At 38.6% G+C, this 9,604-nt stretch overlaps 1 protein-coding gene and 1 long non-coding RNA gene across 8 annotated transcripts in view; one reads left to right on the forward strand and one right to left on the reverse strand.

The window, feature by feature from the left end:
• Positions 1 to 9,604, forward strand: part of LOC133555232 (uncharacterized) — a 238,561-nt gene that overhangs the window by 18,130 nt on the left and 210,827 nt on the right. For 2 of the 3 annotated variants that reach the window (XR_009807295.1, XR_009807297.1), the window contains one exon: positions 7,251 to 7,319. The exons of the other annotated variant lie outside the window; for it this stretch is intronic. This is a non-coding gene — a long non-coding RNA (uncharacterized LOC133555232). The remainder of the gene's footprint in view (positions 1 to 7,250; positions 7,320 to 9,604) is intronic. 3 annotated transcript variants of the gene reach the window in all.
• Positions 286 to 9,604, reverse strand: part of bsna (bassoon presynaptic cytomatrix protein a) — a 295,215-nt gene continuing 285,896 nt past the window's right edge. For all 5 annotated transcript variants that reach the window (XM_061904831.1, XM_061904832.1, XM_061904835.1 and 2 more), the window contains one exon: positions 286 to 4,073. The gene's annotated coding sequence lies outside the window, so the exon portion shown is untranslated. The remainder of the gene's footprint in view (positions 4,074 to 9,604) is intronic.

Raw genomic sequence — 9,604 nt, forward strand, 5'->3', positions numbered from 1 at the left:
TATACAGAACAAGACTCCTTCTAGTTTTAACCATGTCAACCCATTGATACACATGCACATCAAAGGAACAATATAGCAATACTTTTAAACGCAGTGTTTGGAAAAGCGCTGTGAAGTAAGTTATATTTATATAGCGCTTTTTCTCTAGTGACTCAAAACACTTTACATAGTGAAACCCAATTATCTAAATTACATTTAAACCAGTGTGGGTGGCACTAGGAGAAGGTGGGTAAAGTGTCTTGCCCAAGGACACAACAGCAGTGACTAGGATGACGGAAGCTGGGATCGAACCTGGAACCCTCACGTTGACACGGCCACTCTACCAACCGAACTATACCGCCCCGTGGTGATTTTACTTGCATGTTCAACTGGAATAAAACACATCCTTAATACTGAAACTGATATTTACTGAAATCGTACTTCACTGTCCAGTCTTTTTTTTCGTCAGACGTTACTGCAAATTTTGGTTTCCCATCTCCGGGGATGCTTTTGTGTGTGTGGGCGCTCGCTACATGATTGCATGGCAGTGCAAGGCAGTCGTGATTGACAGCCTTGAACGCCAATCATTTCATTCTCATTGTGACAAATAGATGTTTATTAGTTAAATGGACAGATGGATGTTCCCTTGAGCCACTATTACAGGGGTAGGGAACCTATGACTCTCGAGCCAGATGTGGCTCTCTTGATGACTGCATCTGGCTCTCAGATAAATCTTAGCTGACATTGCTTAACACGATAGGTAATGAATAATTCCGCTGGTATTTCATCCATTTTCTACCGCTTGTCCCGTTCGGGTCGTGGGGGGGTGTTAAAAATAACCTTCAAAATATAATAATAAATAATAATAATGGATTAGATTTATATCGCGTGTTTTTATTGTTAGATACTGAAAGCGCTCACAGAGAAGTTGGAAGCCATTATTCATTCACACCTGGTGGTGGTAAGCTACATCTGTAGCCTCATCTGCCCTGGGGTAGACTGACTGAAGCGTGGCTGCCAGTCTGCGCCTACGGCCCCTCCGACCACCACCAATCATTCATTCATTCATTCATTCAAGGGGGCAAGGGTGAAGTGTCCTTCCCAAGGACACAACGGCAGCGATTTGGATGTCAATAGGTGGGGAGCGAACCTGCAACCTTCAGGTTTCTGGCACGGCCGCTCTACCCACTACGCCATGCTGCCCCATAAAACATTCTCATGCATTTTAATCCATCCGTCCGTTTTCTAGAAGTCACATTCATGGTAAGAAGTATTTTATATATTATCGGTTAGCTTCAGAATAACAATGTTATCAAAAAGAACAAGAGACTTATTATACTCTAAAAATGTTGGTCTTACAAAAAAATGCACGCATTTAGTTGTAGTCAGTGTTAAAAAATATTATACGGCTCTCACGGAAATACATTTTAAAATATTTGGCTTTCAGGGCTCTCTCAGCCCAAAAGGTTCCCGACCCCTATTAGTAACATATGCTCTAGGGTGCCAAACAATGATTGAGGGCTATATAAATTAAAATGTGATTATATTAATAGTGGACTAGTCAGCGATTATTTCTTTGATTAGTCGACAAGTCAAACGATTGTTGCTTATGATCTGATGCACACAATTAGTCTGCATTTTGATTATAACACATTTTCAAAACCTATTATTGAAAGTTCAACTGTAATCCAAGAAAAACAAAAACAACAGTCAACTTCGTGCATTAAATATTGGAGCAAGTCTTTTCCAACATTTCAGTTTAACTAAGAAAAATAATTTTTGGAGAAAGTTACAGCATCAAAAAGTAACAATTTTACACAATGTATGCAAATTTGCCTACAACGCCGCGAAACCCATTTAGAGCATATTTGGAAAATAACTTTTATGCAGTTTGGGAATGATTGTAGACAGACTGAAGTTTAAATTCAGCATATCTTTTGAAATTGTATGGGTTCTTTTTTTTGGGAGTGAGAAAAAAACAAGACTTATTATAGGGCCCCTGCGTTGCTTGCTCTGTTTGGCAGGACTTAAGCGCCACAAATTTAAAAATTATTTTTTAATCCAGTACTGTTAAGGTTATTAGCTGCAATTATTTACCTGAAGCAATAAAAGTGTAAACATGAACATTCTTGGCAGTCCATCAATTTAAATTTTATCAAGCGGCTCATCAACAGTATCAAATCTTTGTGGATTAATTTTTATAATTGACGTTCATTATGTCGACTAATCGTTGCAGCCCCAATGTACATATTTTTTGGTTTAAAAAATGTAATTTGGAGCCAGTGACAGCAATTTAAAGAATGTAAAAATGTGACCTAATAAAGGTTTTACGAGCAGATTACTTAATTTGGAAACTGTCTTGCAATTAGAACAAGCTTAATTGAAAAGATTGTATTCAACTTCAGAGTATATATTAATTGTACTGTCTCAGTATGAACTAGCAAACATAAAAACAAGTAGAATGTAATACATTTGTGTATTTAATTGTGGCCCAGGACTTTTGCATTGGTACTGCATGATTAGTGAGTTACATCATTGGGAAGTAAGACAGACGGAGGCAACACATTTCTACTCGACCGCCGTTGTGCTCTCGACTGTCTTAGCTCATACTCTATTTCATCTATATTTCATAATCCTATGGCTGTCAAAAATAGAGGGGAGAGGCTCTTTGCCTGGAACAAAACAATGACTCCAACAATAGAACACAATAAAAATATAAATTTCCATGAAGAAAGTTTGTTACAAAAAATAATAAAAAATGTCCACTTTCACTTAAAAATAAAACATACCGTATTTTTCGGAGTATAAGTTGCTCCGGAGTATAAGTCGCACCCGCCGAAAACGCATAATAAAGAAGGAAAAAAACATAAGTCGCACTGGAGTATAAGTCGCATTTTTTGGGGATATTTATTCGATAAAACCCAACACCAAGAATAGACATTTGAAAGGAAATTTAAAATAAATAAAGAAATAGTGAACATATGACGGATAAATAACCAACTGAGAAGGTGGCTGGTATGTTAACGTAACATATTATGGTAAGAGTCATTCAAATAACTATAACATATAGAACATGCTATACGTTTACCAAACAATCTGTCACTCCTAATCGATAAATCCCAATCTTATACGTCTAGTCCCTTATGTGAATGAGCGAAATAATATTGATATTTTACGACGCGTTAATAATTTCACACATAAGTCGCTCCTGAGTATAAGTCGCACACCCCCGGCCAAACTATGAAAAAAAACTGCGACTTATAGTCTGAAAAATACGGTACATGTTAAGGCCTTGTTGGCAAATAAAAAAATAATAAAAGAAACACAAGACAAATAAAAAAACAAACAAATGGGAAATTTATCACAGCTGGGATAGAATTGAAATTCTTCTGTCTTAATGGCTTTGTAATGACTGAAAAACAACCAGACCACTTTTAGGCTCCCTTGTAATACCAACATACAGTATATATATTTCTTTTACCACTTCCTTTTGTCGCTCCTTCCCTCATTGCCATTTGTGTTATCCAGCTCCAATGCATTTCGCCATGTCTTGATGGCCTGTTTAGAGATGATGATGAACAGTGTAAAGGTCTTGTGATATAAAGTTCCATGCATTCCAAAGTCCTACATGTTTTTGATATTATCTTCCCCCGTCTCTAATGTTGTACTTCATCAAAGACAAATTGAGGAATGTTGGGGAATTAGAAAACAGAATCGGCATTCAGGAAAGTGAGGAGGCATAATCTGGAATGTAGATAGAAACTGTGGAAAGAAACGCCCGGCGACATCGTTGTTGTCTTGTTTGTTCCACGTGATGCATTCCCTTGAATTTGACAGGTGAATAAACAAGAGGTCTTCGGTACCAGAAAAACAGTTGCAGTACAATTATCATCCAACGTTCCTCGCTCTTCAAATTTCCTCGGAATAGAAAGAATGGAAGAGAGAAGCCGCTTTGTTATTCCTCAAGCATTCAAACCTGTTCCTTTTACGCTGCTGACAAGCAAAAAGCAGCCGGTGACGGTGTCGTCCGCATACAGGTGGAGTTGTGTATCACTTCCCATTGCAGATGTAGTCCGATGACCGCTTCAAATGATCTGTGGACGAAAAACAACTCGCATATAACATATTTAGAATGGCCTGAGCAAGGTACTAAAAGTAGGAGTGCCTAAACTAGGGGTGTCCAAAGTGTGGCCCGGGGGCCATTTGCGGCCCGCAGCCAATGTTTTACCGGCCCGCAGCACATCATTCTAAAAATACTAAAATATATATATCTATATTTTTGAGACTTTAAAAAGTGGAATAAAAGAGCAAATAGGTGAAATGCAACAAGAAAAAGTTGCATCGTAGACTCTAATAACACCATTTTTTAGATAAATTCTCCAAAAATAATAATGAAAAAAAAATCAATGTTGCTATAAATTATTGATTGTTTTAAGGACAAAAAGGACATAAATACAACAAACATAAAAATATGAAAATTAGGGACAAAAAATCCATACTAATTAGGCGTGGCGCAGTGGGAGAGTGGCCGTGTGCAACCCGAGGGTCCCTGGTTCAATCCCCACCTAGTACCAACCTCGTCATGTCCGTTGTGTCCTGAGCAAGACACTTCACCCTTGCTCCTGATGGGTGCTGGTTAGCGCCTTCCATGGCAGCCCCCCCAATAGTGTGTGAATGTGTGTGTGAATGGGTAAATGTGGAAGTAGTGTCAAAGCGCTTTGAGTACCTTGAAGGTAGAAAAGCGCTATACAAGTACAACCCATATACTTGTATAGCGCTTTTCTACCTTACTCAAAGCGCTTTGACACTACTTCCACATTTACCCATTCACACACACATTCACACACTGATGGAGGGAGCTGCCATGCAAGGCGCTAACCAGCACCCATCAGGAGCAAGGGTGAAGTGTCTTGCTCAGGACACAACGGACATGACGAGGTTGGTACTAGGTGGGGTTTGAACCAGGGACCCTCGGTTTGCGCACAGCCACTCTCCCACTGCGCCACGCCGTCCCAAGTACAACCCATTTAATTATACTAATTACCGGTATCCTATTGATTGTTATTATAAATATACTAAACCAATTACAATATATTATCTGAAGCTGATATAGAGATGTAAGTGTTGAACGAAAAAAAAAAAAAAAAAAAGCATGACCTTTTTATGAGTGGAGCACTTTTGGATCGCTAAGGATTTTAGTGGAATTTAATAACTGTCTTTGCTAAAAAACAATAAAACAAATAATAATAAATTCAAATACATTTTGCTATGAATTATTGACCTATTTAGGGATTCAATTACTTCACATTGAATATTTCACTTTGAAAATCTTTTTGGGAAAAATATTGTGTATTTTACCATGAATTGATTAACGTGGACCCCGACTTAAACAAGTTGAAAAACTTATTGGGGTGTTACCATTTAGTGGTCAATTGTACGGAATATGTACTGTACTGTGCAATCTACTAATAAAAGTATCAATCAATCAATCAATTTGTATTTTGCCTCAAAAAATAAGGTTTCGACAGAAAAGCTCGTAAAAAGTAAAACAAATAATGAAGTAGAATTAGCAATTCAAGGGTTTTATGAAAAAAAAAATGACTTATTTTGAACCTTGTTTGAAGGGGAACATTATCACAATTTCAAAAAGGTTAAAAACAATGAAAAATGGTGGCTTGTTTTATTTTTCGAAGTTTTTTTTTCAAAATTTTACACCCCCCGGAATATCCCTAAAAAAAGCTTTAAAGTTCTTGATTTACGCTATTTGCGATGCGACTGATCCATTTCCCTGTGACGTCATACAGTGCTGCCAATACAAACAACATGTCGGTTACCACAGCAAGATATAGCGACATTAGCTCGGATTCAGACTCGGATTTCAGCGGCTTAAGCGATTCAACAGATTACGCATGTATTGAAACAGATGGTCGGAGTATGGAGGCAGATAGCGAAAACGAAACTGAAGAAGAAACTGAAGCAATTGAGTGAATAGCTATTGAGGCTATTTGGCCATAGCATGGGTGTACCTAATGAAGTGGCCCATAGCATGGCTGCCTTATTAGCATCGCCGGTAAAATGTGCAGACCAAACAATCAGGACTTTCGCATCTTGTGACACTGGAGCAACTTAAATCCGTCGAATGGTAAGTGTTTGTTTCGCATTAAATGTGGGTATCTAGTTTCAAATGTACATACAGCTAGCGTAAATAGCATCTTAGCATCGATTAGCGTTGCATGTTAGCATCGATTAGCTGGCAGTCATGCTACGACCAAATATGTCTGATTAGCACATAAGTCCACATCAACAAAACTCACCTTTGTGATTTGGTTGACTTGATCGTTGCAAATGCATCTGCAGGTTATCCATACATCTCTGTGCCATGTCTGTCTTAGCATCGCCGGTAAAATGTGTGCAGACACTCTGGCACATTCAATGGGGGTCTGGGGGCAGATTTCTTGCCAGTGGTGCAACTTGAATCCCTCCCTGTTAGTGTTGTTACACCCTCCGACAACACACCAACGAGGCATGATGTCTCCAAGGTTCCAAAAAATAGTCGAAAAAACGGAAAATAACAGAACTGAGACCCGGTGTTTGTAATTTGAAAATGAAAATGGCGGCTGTATTACCTCGGTGACGTAACGTTCTGACGTCATCGCTAAAAGACCGATAAACAGAAAGGCGTTTAATTCGCCAAAATTCACCCATTTAGAGTTCGGAAATCGGTTTAAAAAATACATGGTCTTTTTTCTGCAACATCAAGGTATATATTGACGCTTGCATAGGTTTGGTGATAATGTTCCCCTTTAAGACTGAAACCCTTCTGGGTCCTTAAGACCTAACTTGAGGGAGCCCCAACAATAAAAAAAAAAAAGTGTATATTCTATTGGTTTTGAAAATGAAAAAATATCAACTTGGCTCCCGCGCGCTTTGATTTTTCAGTGTGCGGCCCTCAGTGGAAAAAGTTTGGACACCCCTGGCCTAAACGCACTAGCCTAATTTGAACCCGAGTCCTCGTTCTGAACTAATAAATCCGCAATGATCGGATTATCGCGTGGTGTGTGCGGTTTGTTCAGCGGGGTTTTACAAACTCCCCTTTGGTGATCAAAAATGTCCATCAAAAATAGTCTGAAAAAATACTATTTTAGAATGTTGAGTTGCTTGTATATATTCTATGAGCCTAAATGGAAAGAAGATGCCACCGTTATGGAGTTACCAGGTTAGCTAACAGTAGAAATTTACCAATAATTTAATTTCACATTTATTATTGTCAGGCTTGGACCAGGATTGAGTGTGCTCCTTCGACGCAGCGGGATTACAGGACGAGCCAGGCGTGAATTAAGGTACATGTTTATTTGGAATTCTAAATACAAAAATAAACAAACTAGGGGCGCTCACAAAGAGGTATAAAACTTGGCGACAAAAATACAATCAGGAAAACAAAACAACTGCTCGATGGCATGAAAGACAATGAACTAACTTAAACTTGCACTGTGGCAAAACTATGAATAACCAACACAAAAAAAACTTACTGTGACAGGTACAAGGGGCATGGATTGCAAGGTAATTGAGGGTGCGTGAAGGCATGAAGCAGAATGCAAATAGCAAAGTTCCCAGGACGAGGACAGAAACAGAATGATATAAATAGCAGCTGTGATGATTAGAAACAGGTGTGGGACTGAGACCAGGTGGAAACTAATGGGTTACTATGGAAAAACAAAACCAGGAAGTGTAAAACGGGAAACAAGAGTCCAAAAACATAACATGACAAAACAAGATCCATAGGTGTGACAATTATGACCAACAATAATATCCCGATGATCATTATTATTACTGTATTGTTAAATGTGCTCACAAAGTACTTACATACACTGAAATCCTTTGATTTTATTAAACTATTAAAATAAATAGACTCACTGTCAGCTAACTATTTGGCATGTAGGGCTGGGCGATATGGCCTTTTTTCAATATCTCGATATTTTTAGGCCATGTCGCGATACACGATATACGAATCCATATTTTGCCTTTGGACTTTTATTAACACTTGATGCATATAATCACAGCAGTATGATGATTCTATGTGTCTACATTAAAACATTCTTCTTCATACTGCATTAATATATGCCACTTTTAAACTTTCATGCAGAGAGGGAAATCATAACTAAGTCAATTGACCAAAACTGTATTTATTAAACAGTTATTAAGCAGCGGCACAAACATTCATGTCATTTCCAAAACAGAAAGTGCAAGATTGTCTGAGACATTTTAAGTGTCAAATAAAAATGAGCTGCATAATAGGAAATGAAATAGTGTTCATCCTTCGCTATGTGTTCGGTTACTACGGACGTTATTAAATTCCGTTGTTGACTATTTTTTTCATACGGTGTTGATCTGGAAATGTTTGCCTCAGCATTTTGATGGTGTGGCACCGAATGGAGATGTTGACATGCGGAGTAAGCACTCCTCATTCTCTTGCAGGTGACTTTTCAAATGATGCTACATATTAGCAGTAATGCTACTTTTTATAGCAACGCTTTTGGCCCACAAATGACAAATTACGGTTGTCTGTTCGACATATTCCCACTTGAAGCCAAACCAGCGCCGGACGCTGGACCCCCTGCTGTTTTTCTTGGGAGTTAATTCTAACTACGTGCCTCCACTTTGACTGCGTCTTCTCCCCATCATTCATGTTGTAGTTTTAGTGCTTCTATAAGGAGTCTACTGGAAAATACAAACCCCGTTTCCATATGAGTTGGGAAATTGTGTTAGATGTAAATATAAACGGAATACAATGATTTGCAAATCATTTTCAACCCATATTCAGTTGAATATGCTACAAAGACAACACATTTGATGTTCAAACTGATATATTTTATTTTGCAAATAACCATTAACTTTAGAATTTGATGCTAGCAACACGTGACAAAGAAGTTGGGAAAGGTGGCAATAAATACTGATAAAGTTGAGGAACGCTCATCAAACACTTATTTGGAACATCCCACAGGTGTGCAGGCTAATTGGGAACAGGTGGGTGCCATGATTGGGTATAAAAACAGCTTCCCAAAAAATGCTCAGTCTTTCACAAGAAAGGATGGGGCGAGGTACACCCCTTTGTCCACAACTGCGTGAGCAAATAGTCAAACAGTTTAAGAACAACGTTTCTCAAAGTGCAATTGCAAGAAATTTAGGGATTTCAACATCTACGGTCCATAATATCGTCAAAAGGTTCAGAGAATCTGGAGAAATCACTCCACGTAAGCGGCATGGCAGGAAACCAACGTTGAATGACCGTGACCTTCGATCCCTCAGACGGCACTGTATCAAAAACCAACATCAATCTCTAAAGGATATCACCACATGGGCTCAGGAACACTTCAGAAAACCACTGTCACTAAATACAGTTGGCCGCTACATCTGTAAGTGCAAGTTAAAGGTTTACTATGCAAAGCGAAAGCCATTTATCAACAACATCCAGAAACGCCGCCGGCTTCTGTGGCCCTGAGATCATCTAAGATGGACTGATGCAAAGTGGAAAAGTGTTCTGTGGTCTGACGAGTCCACATTTCAAATTGTTTTTGGAAATATTCAACATCGTATCATCCAAAGGGGAAGCGAACCATCCAGACTG

The sequence above is a fragment of the Nerophis ophidion genome, linkage group LG06, assembly GCF_033978795.1.
Source record: "Nerophis ophidion isolate RoL-2023_Sa linkage group LG06, RoL_Noph_v1.0, whole genome shotgun sequence".
Taxonomy (NCBI): Eukaryota; Metazoa; Chordata; class Actinopteri; order Syngnathiformes; family Syngnathidae; genus Nerophis; species Nerophis ophidion.